The 9,971-nt window shown below is 38.3% G+C and overlaps 1 pseudogene; it reads right to left on the minus strand.

Moving 5' to 3' along the window:
• Positions 1-4,251: 4,251 nt before the first annotated feature.
• LOC144289873 (proline-rich protein 13 pseudogene) lies at positions 4,252-5,036 on the minus strand (annotated as a pseudogene).
• Positions 5,037-9,971: the final 4,935 nt, after the last annotated feature.

Consider the following 9,971-nt stretch of genomic DNA (forward strand, 5'->3'; position numbering starts at 1 on the left):
CTTAAAAAAAAATAAGTTCTTTGGGAAAAAGTATAAGAGATAACCCCAATAATGCCTTTCCCTGTGTTTTAACATTCTTTGCAAACAATGTGAACTTAGAAAATCACTATCACTGTTCTAACTTACATGCTCAGAACTCTTAGGAAATACTTGACACCATCAAGATTCAATGCTTACTGTTCACCAAAAAAAAAAAAAAAAATGCTTACTGTTCACATAAATATTAACCTTAGTGTTGTCAATCAATAAGAGGCCTCTGTGACCTCCCCTATTATACAGAACAGTTGATTATATCCCTAGATGAAAAAGTATTCTGTCAAATAATTGTTAAGTATGTCACTAGAGAAACTGAAGAATAATTGTGGTTCTCTTAAAGGCTGATGAGCAGCAGCATTGGAGTTGAGGATAGATGCATTATCTGTTTTCTGTCCCTCGAACCATAGCTTTTTTGAGGGCGGAGCGGGCATAATACACCCATTGTTTTTTGTCATTGAGTTGCTTTCCTGTGATGTAGTATCTTGGTATTTTGCTACAGGTTTGTGTTTACATGATTTTTCCCCCCTCATCTTACGTATTCTTTTTTTTTTTTTTTAACATTTTATTTATTCATGAGAGACACAGAGAGAGGCAGAGAGACAGGCAGAGGGAGAAGCAGGCTCCATGCAGGGAGCCCGATGTGGGACTTGACTCTGGGTCTCCAGGGTCATGCCCTGGGCTGAAGGCAGGCACTCCATCGCTGAGCCACCCAGGTGTCCCAATCTTACGTATTCTTAATTGAAAATACAAATAAAATGTTTTAATTTTCCAGAGTATTCATGTCTTGTTCATTGAGATGTCCAGTTTTCTTTAGCATATGTACAAAATCTCATATAGTAATAATCACTTTCAGATCATTTATTGGAGTGAGACTTTTTTTTTTTCTTTTTTTTTTTTTTTAGGAGTGCCTGAGTGGCACAGTCGATAAACCATCCGACTCTTGGTCTTGGTTCTGGTCATGATCTCAGGTTGTGAGATCAAGCCCTGCATCAGGCTCTGCCCTCAGCGTGGAGTCGCCTTGGGTTTCTCTCTTCCTCTGCTCCCCCCAGCTCTCTCTCAAATGAATAAAATCTTTAAGAAATAATATTTTAACTAATCTCTACACCTGACATGGGGCTTGAACTCCTAGCCCTGAGATTAAGAGTCATCTGTTCTATCTACTGAGCCAGTCAGTTGCCACTGGGGTCAGACTTTGATTATTTCAAAGTCCATGAAATCTATAGGGATGTCCCCTCTTTCTGATATTAGTAATTTGTGTCCTTTTTTTTCTTAGTCTGGCTAGAGGCTTATCCATTTTACCTTTTCAGAGAATCAGCTTTTGGTTTGATTGATTTTCTCTCTTGAATTCTTTTTTTTTTTTCATTGATACCTGCTGATTTTTATTCTACTTTTGATTTAATTGGCTCTTAGTTTTCTAGTTTCCTAAGGTGGAAGCTTAGATGATTGATTTTAGGTTTTTTCTAATGTATGAATTAAATTTTCTGCTAAGCCCTTCTTTACCTCCCACAAATTTTGATGTTTTTATTTTATTGTAGTTCAAAATATATTTTAAATCCTCTAAGATTTCTTCTTTGACTCATGCATTATTTAAAGTGTGCAAAGTAGGGATTTTCCAGCTGTTTTTTTTGGTTTTTATTTCTTGTAGGGATTTTCCAGCTGTTTTTTTGTTTTTCATTTCTTGTATAATTTCATTATGGCCTGAATGCAGACACCAAAATTTCTCTTTTAAATTTGTTCAGGTGTATTTTATAGCCACAAAAGTCTTGGTGAATGTTCCATGTGAGCTTGAAAAGAATGTGTATTCTACTGGAATATTGATGAAGTAATAATCTATAGATGTCAATTAAATCCATTAGATTGTTCGTGTTGGTTTCAGCTACTTTCTTACTGATTTTCTGCTTACTGGATCAGTCACAGAGACATCTTGGACTCAGATTTCTCCTTAATTCTGTCAGTTTTTGTCTCACCTTATATAGTTTGACACTGTTAGGTGTATACATGTTAACAATTGTCCTGTAGAACTGACCCCTTTATCATTTATCTTTATCCCTGACAATTTTCCTTGTTTTGAAGTCTATCTGAAGTTAATATAGTTATTTCTGCTTTCTTTTGATGAGTGTTAGCCTGGGGTATCTTCATTTACTTTTTTTCTTTTTTGAGACTTTGTTTTAGAGCAATTTTAGATTTACAGGAAAGTTGACAAAAGAATATAGCCTGTACCCCCATGCATGTACACCCCCCCCTACTAACATTCTCCATCAGAGTGGTACATGTTTCATCTGATGAACCTATATTGACATAGAATCACCCCAAATCCAAGTTTACATCAGGGTTTATTCTTGGTGGTGTACTTTTTTGGGATTTGGATAAATGTAAAATATGTATCCATTGTTACAGTATATAGAGTATTTTTACTTCCTTAGACATTCTCTGTGTTCCATCTCTTCATCCCTCCCTCACTCCCAACTCCTAGCAGCCACTGATCATTCTATAACCTCTGTGGTTTTGCCTTTTTCATATTATATGGTTGGAATACAAGATGTAGCCTTTTCAGATTGGCTTCTTTTACTTAATATGCATTTAAGTTTCTTCCATGTCTTTTCATAGTTTAATAGTTTCTATACCATAGCTTATCTATCTCCTGTAGGACTCAGTAGGCTGAGCCCAAGTTTTGGCAGTTATGAATAAAACTGCTACAAACACTGTGTGCACAGACTCCTATGGGTATTTAACTCCTATGGGTAAGAACCAAGAGGCATGATTGTCAGATTGTACGTACAAGTGTGTTTAGTCTTTTAAGAAACCACCATACCTCTTGGTGTCTCCACCAGTAATGTATGGGAGCTCCTGTTGCTGCAGTTCCATCCTGACCAGCATTTGGTGTCAGTATTCCAGATTGGACCATTCTAATAAATGTGTAGTGGTATCTCATTTTAATTTCGGTTTCCTTGATGACATAAAATGTGGCACATCTTTTCATTCGCTTATTTGCCATCTCTATATCTTTGGTGAGGTTGAGATCTATGGCCCATTTCTTTGGTTGGGTTTGCTCATTGGATTTTAAGAGTTCTTTGTCTATTTTGAATATAGTCCTTTATCAGATGTGTCTTTTGCAAGCATTTTTTTCCACTCTGGTTTGTCTTCTCATACTCTTGATAACTTATAACCTATGTATATCTTTATTTTACACTTAAAGTGGGCTTCTTGTAGGCAACATATATTTGGTCTTGTTTTTGGATCTACCTGACAATCTGTATGATAATCGGTACATTTAGATAATTGGCCTTGCAGTGATTATTGACCTACCTGGATTAATATCTATCATATTTGTGATTTTTCTAATGGTTGCCCTTGTTCTTTGTTTACAATTTTGCCTTCCTATTTTTGCCTTCCACTTTTTTTTTTTCTGCCTTTTTAGTGGGGTTTTAATTGAGCTTTTTTTTTAAGATTTTATTTCTTCATGAGGGAGAGAGAAGCAGAGATACAGGCAGAGGGAGAAGCAGTATATGTCTTCTCATCTCAGTTATACTTTTTTTATTAAAAAAAAAAACCACCTTTTTTTAGTGGGTGCCCTAGATTTTGTGATATATATCTACAACTATTCCAAGTCCACCTTCAAATAATAATAATATGTTTTTCATGGGTAGTGTGGAGTACCTTACAACAAAATAATCATCATTCTTCCTTCCAATCCTTCACATTATTGCAGTCACTTATTTCACTTATACATAAGCACATAAATATACATAGTCAAACACAGTGCTGCTGTTGTTCTTTTGAACAGACTTGTCTCTTAGATCAATTAATCAAAGATTTTTTTTAATACGTTCACTTACTCCTTTGATACTGTTTCTCTATATAAATCAAGATTCTGACGTATCATTTTCTTCCTCTTATCTAAAGAGTTTAACATGTCTTGCAAGGACAGTTCTACTGGCAACAAATTCCCTCAATTTTTTTTTTCCAGGAAAAAAAAAAAAAGCTTTATTTGGGCTGAGAGCTGGAGAATGAGAAGGCCCTGAGCCAGCCTACTGAGCTAAGAAGTGAGATTAGATTCCAAACCGGCAGGTAGAGCTTATGAACCAAATGGACTCCACCTCCCAGCAGGCTTACAGTTAGTACAATCAATAGAGGCTGGTGGGAAATCTATTTGCCACTAAATCACCAAAGTATGCCAGCCACCATTACAAAACGGCAGTTTCTTTTCTTCTATAATTAAATTTCCACAACCCCTCCCAACTACAAGTATTACAAAAGAAAGTTAAAAAAAAAAATCTCATTTTACAGATCTTAAACTCATCTTCAGCATTTAACTCAAAGGTCTCATCAGCCTCAAAAAAATAATTCTGCTAAGCTCATCAGCTAAAAGGTCTTTCCAAGTAGTTAGAAGATGGTCTTTGCTAGCCTATGGCAATTCTTTGGCCCATTTTCCCTAGCCAGTTAGGGCTGAACAGCAGAGTAAGGCTCAGAGTGGGGGGTGAGGGAGAAGGGGCACAAGGGCTAATTTTCCCCCGTACAAGATGCCATTTGAAGCTTGATGGGAGAGCAGAACTGGAGAGGCTTGAGGGAAGGCTCCAGACCCTGTATTCAGTCAGAGTCACTGCTGGAAGAGGAGGAGGAGGAGGAGGAGGAATGCTTGCCATGCTTGTGGTGTTTGTGCGTCTTTTTATGAGCTTTCTTCATTTTCTTCCGCATCTTCTTGTCCATCACCATTCCCGGTCCTCCCATGCCAGGTGCCAGGAACAGGTGGTGGGTAGGGAGGTGGGTAGGGACCCGTGGGTTGGCATCCAGGGTACCCTGGTGGTGGCACAGGTTAAGGGGGCCTGCGGGGGGTGGGGGGGAGCTGGATTCCCCTGGGGAGCCCCTGGGGGAGTTGGATAGGGGCCCGGGGGGTAGGCGGGATTCACAGGTGGCGGATGGGCAGGATTGGCACCTCCAGGGTACCCGACGTTAGGGGGATATGGATGCGGCCCTGGCTGTCTGGCATTGGGATTTCACATGTTCGGGGCTTCCCTGCAGCCTTTACACCAGCTTCCGGGCTGGACTCATCCTCGGCTCTCAGTTCTCAATTTTTGTTTTGAAAGTCTGTTTCTCCCTCACTTTTGAAAGAATTTTGCAGAGTGCTGAATTTTAGGTTTGGTGGGTTTTTTTTCTTCAACATTTTAAATATTTCACTCCACTCTTCTTGCTTGCATGGTTTCAAGTCAGATGTAGCTCTTATGAGGTGTTTTCTTTTTCTTCTGTCTTCTCTTAGGATTTTTTCATCTTTTTCAGTAGTTTGAAAACAATAGGTATAGATGTAGGGTTTGGGGCATTTCTCCTGCTTGGTGTTATCTGCATTTCCTGGATATGTGGTTTAGCACCTGCCATTAGGTTGAAATTCTCAGTCTTTATTGTTTCCAATATTTATTTGTCTTCGTTATTCCCATTGTGTGTATGTTATACCTTTTGTTGTTGTCCCACAGTTCTTGGGTATTATTTTTCTGTTTTGGTTTTTGACCCCTTCTCCAGTCTTTTTCCCCCCTTCCTTTGCTTTTTAAGTTTTGGAGGTTTCTGTTGCAATATCCTTACTCTCAAGAGATTCTTTCCTTAGCCATATCTAGTCTATTAACTAACCCGCCAAAGGCATTCTTCATTTGTCACAATTTTTTTTAATCTCTGGCATTTACTTTTGATTTTCTTAGAATTCATCTCTGCTAACATTGCCTATCTGCTCTTTATATTGTCTTCTTTATCCATCAGAGCCCTTACCATATTACAGTTTTAAATTCCCAGTCCAATAATTCTATCATCCCTGCCTCATCTGAGTCTGGTTCCAATGCCTGCTCTCTCATCAAACTGGTTTTTGCTATGTATGTATGTATGTATGTATGTATGTATGTATGTATTTTTAATCTGTTTATCTAAGTATATGTTTATTAAGTTCACTCTAAGCCCAAAATGGGGCTTAACTCATGACCCTGGGATCAAGAGTCACATGCTCTACCGACTGAGCCAGCCAGACACCCCTGTATTTTGCCTTTTAGTGTTTGTCTTTCTTTCTTTCTTTCTTTCTTTCTTTCTTTCTTTCTTTCTTTCTTTCTTCCTTCCTTCCTTCCTTCCTTCCTTCCTTCCTTCCTTCCTTCCTTCCTTCCTTCTTTGTCATTGCTGATGAAAAAGTAAAAGGAACATGATGTACAGGTAAAAGGAACTGCTACAAATAGGCCTTCAGTAATGTCATAGTAAGGTGTGGGAGTAGGGGAAACTTTTTATAGTCTTAGGATTAGGTCTCAGTATTTTACTGAGACTCATGTCTCAGTACTGAACTATAAACTTCACATGTACTTCTCAATTTTTTTTTCTCCCCCTTAGGTGGGATAGGATGCCTAAAGTGGGCTGGAGTTAAGTATTTCCCTCCCCCATCCGCCGCACCCAGGTCAGTTAGGCTCTGATAAAACCCTCGTATGAGTTAGGTCCTGGTTACTTTTTTGAGAGCAGGCCTTGCTAAAAACAGGGTGCTCTGGCATATTTCTAAGTCATTTCTTTCCCCTTCCTTTACTGGAAGCATGAAATTTTTCTTCAATATTCACAGTGAGAAGCTGGTAGAGGTCCAGGAGGTAAAACTCACAAATGTGTGGGGGCCTTTGGAGTTCTACTCGGTTGGCCATACCGAGTCTCTAGCAATTCCTCAGTTACGGTTCAAGTGTCCCTACCCTGGCACTGATTCCCACAGAGATTTTTGTTCTGCAGGTTGTGATTCTCTGTATTCATCTGTTGGGCTCCAATCTGGGGGGCACCAGTTTGCCCTGTGACATTTCTCTTATGGACCTAAGAAAAGTTGATTTTTCAGTGTGTTTGGTTTTTGACATCTCATTCGGACAGAGTGGCAACTTCCAAGCTTACTTACATGCATACTGGACCAGAAACCAGGAAGTTTCATCTAGCACATCTGGTTTCTGGTCCAGCATTCATGTAAGCTAGATGAAACTTCCTTAAATGTAGAAGTTCTCACTCTTGGTATTGAGGTAAAAGTGACTTTTGACTTATCATTAGAAACAAGTGCTTGTTGGTAGCATGTTGGATGTTTCAATAATGTAAATGTTAACTAATATTTACTAACTTTGGTAGAATTTATATGAAAACTTAGATTGAGTTATAAAGAGCAAATAGTTGGTATATCTGTCAAATACATTATCTGAAGATCTGGTATAGGGAGAAAGTAATGATTCAGAGAAAGAATCTGATTACCTATTCAGATGGTTGAATTCTGAGAAAATGACTAGAAATAATCTACTACCAGCCTTTTCCCAAGATCAGTAGAGTTAGTGTTGAGATAGTATTGGCGCAACAAAATTTTTTCCCAAATGACATTTATTTATGTTGCCAGCTTAGTTATTTTTAGGAAAACCATAGGAATGAAATAATAGTCTTAATGTGTAATATCATTCAGACAATCTAGGTATTTTACATTAAAGGCAACTTAATATAAACATGGAGTTGATCAGGACTTGGTTCTAAAATTTACTCCTGAGAATTAAGCCCAGCATATTCTTAAATTTCTTCTTCTAGCATATATGTCATGACAGTGTATTCAGTGTGCCTAACTTAAAGGAAGTTACCATTACTGGAAGGTTACTTGGCTACTTATGTTTCTGTCTTACAAATATCCCTTTATCCCTATTTCCACAAGCCAGGTAAAAAAAGTTTAAGTGGTTACATTCTAGCAACAAAAGTTCTGAGAAATCAATAGCAAAAGTAATAATCTGGATTCAGGTAAAGAATACTTAAGGTAGGGATGCCTGGGTGGCTCAGTCAGGTAAGCTTCCGACTCTTGATTTTGGCTCAGGTCATGGTCTGAAGGCTGTGAGATGGATCCCTGACTCAGGCTCCATGCTGGACAGAGAGCCTGCTTAAAATTCTCTCGCCCTCTCACCCTCTCCTTCCCCGAGCCCTCCCTCTCTTAAAAAAAAATTTAATTAAGGCAGCTGTACTAGTTAGTAGACACTTGAGAGGTACTTTGTGTTTTAAAAAGCAGTGGAGGGGCAGCCTAGGTGACTCAGCGGTTTAGCGCCGCCTTCAGCCCAGGGCCTGATCCTGGAGACCCGGATGGAGTCCCACGTCAGGCTCCCTGCATGGAGCCTGCTTCTCCTTCTGCCTGTGTCTCTGCCTCTCTCTCTCTCTCATGAATAAATAAAGTTTTAAAATAAAATAAAAAGCAGTGGAGTCAGGTGTCTTCCTGACCTTGTCAGAGCTTTCCAATTGTTTTCATGGTGTACTTTCAATTATATTGGGCATTTAAGCATTCAGCTGGTGTTTGGGGACTAGTTGGTGTTTGGGGACTTAGCACTGCCATCTGCAGGCAGGAAGTTGGCTCTCAGGAACTGACCAATTCTTTGGTGGCAGTGGCTCTTTCTTGGGGGCTGGGTTGAGTGCCGTTCAAGTAACAGATGTATATATCACAGACTGCACAGTTTATCCCCTGCCTTGTCTTGAAGAGGTGAGGAATGATGATTTTTGAAAGGAAAGGGAGGGAAGGGTTGCCCAACAAAAAGGCAATGCAATTTTTAAAATGGGCTCCAAAGATATACAAATGGCCAATAAGCACATAAAAAATGCTCAACATCATTAGCCATCAGGTAAATGAAAATCAAAACCACAGTAAGATGCCACTTTAAGATAGTTGTAATAAAAAACAACAACAACAAAAAAAGGTGTTGTTAGGATGTGGAGAAATTGGAACCCCCATACATTGCCAGTGGGAATGCAAAATTGTGCAACTACTTTGGGTAACAGCCTGGCAGTTCCTCAAAAGATTAATTTCCATATGATCCAGCAATTCCATTCCTAGATACATGCCCAAGAGAAATGAAAACATGTACACTCAAAAACATGTACACTCAAAAACTTGTATACAAATGTACAGCATTATCCAGAGAGGCCAAAAAGTGGAAGTAATCCCAATATCCATGTGTTATCAACTGATAAATGGATAAATTAAATGTGGTATGTCCATACAATGGAATATTATCATAAAAAGGAATGAAGTATTGATACTACAACATGGAAGAACCTTAGCAGCATACTAAGTGAAATAGGCTGGTCACAAAAGCTGGTCATAATTGTATGATTCCATATATATGAAATGTCCAAAATAGGCAAATCCATAGAGGCAAAAAGTAGGTAAGTGGTTGGGAAGAGCTGAGAAGAAGGGGGAGTGAGGAGTGGCTGGTAATGAGTATGGGTTTGTTTCTGATGACAATTTTTGATGATTTCACATGCAGTGACAAAAACTCTTAGAGCAAAAAAAATAAAGATCAATTTTAGATTGAAGAACCAAAGAATTGTGAGATTCTTTCCTTTAGGATGAAGAAAAATGACACAAGCCAGACTGCAAAAAGGCAGATTTTTTTAAAGGGATGTAATAAAAGGACATGAAAGAGGTAATATAATTCAATTATTTAGAATACTTAAAAATTCTACAGCTTCAGCAGAAATACTTTTCTTTGGTTTAAGATATTCAGAACACTACACTTAACCCAGCTTTTCTGAGAAAGGCCAGCTTTATTTCTAAATGCTTTCATCTCTAGATACAGCATTTCTCCAAACTATTCTACAGGGAAAATAGAGATTAAATGTAATACTCTTTTAAAAGTGTATTGTTCATCCAATATAAGAATGCCAAATGAAGCCTTCCAATTGCCTACTGAACCATTTTCAGTTTCAAGAACGGAAATAAGAGGAAACCAAAAATGTAAACTAGGAATACTTCAAATACAGTAAGAAGATGAATAGCAACAATCTAGGATAACAGCATTAAAATGAGTTACTGGGCCAAATGGATTGCATTATATAAACTCTTTGACATAAAATTTACATGAAACAGAAAATGGAAATGAGTGATTGTTTTTAGTGAAGTTTCTCAAGGAAATTGAAGATTATGAGTAACAACCTAAGTC

The sequence above is a fragment of the Canis aureus genome, chromosome 19, assembly GCF_053574225.1.
Source record: "Canis aureus isolate CA01 chromosome 19, VMU_Caureus_v.1.0, whole genome shotgun sequence".
Lineage (NCBI taxonomy): Eukaryota > Metazoa > Chordata > Mammalia > Carnivora > Canidae > Canis > Canis aureus.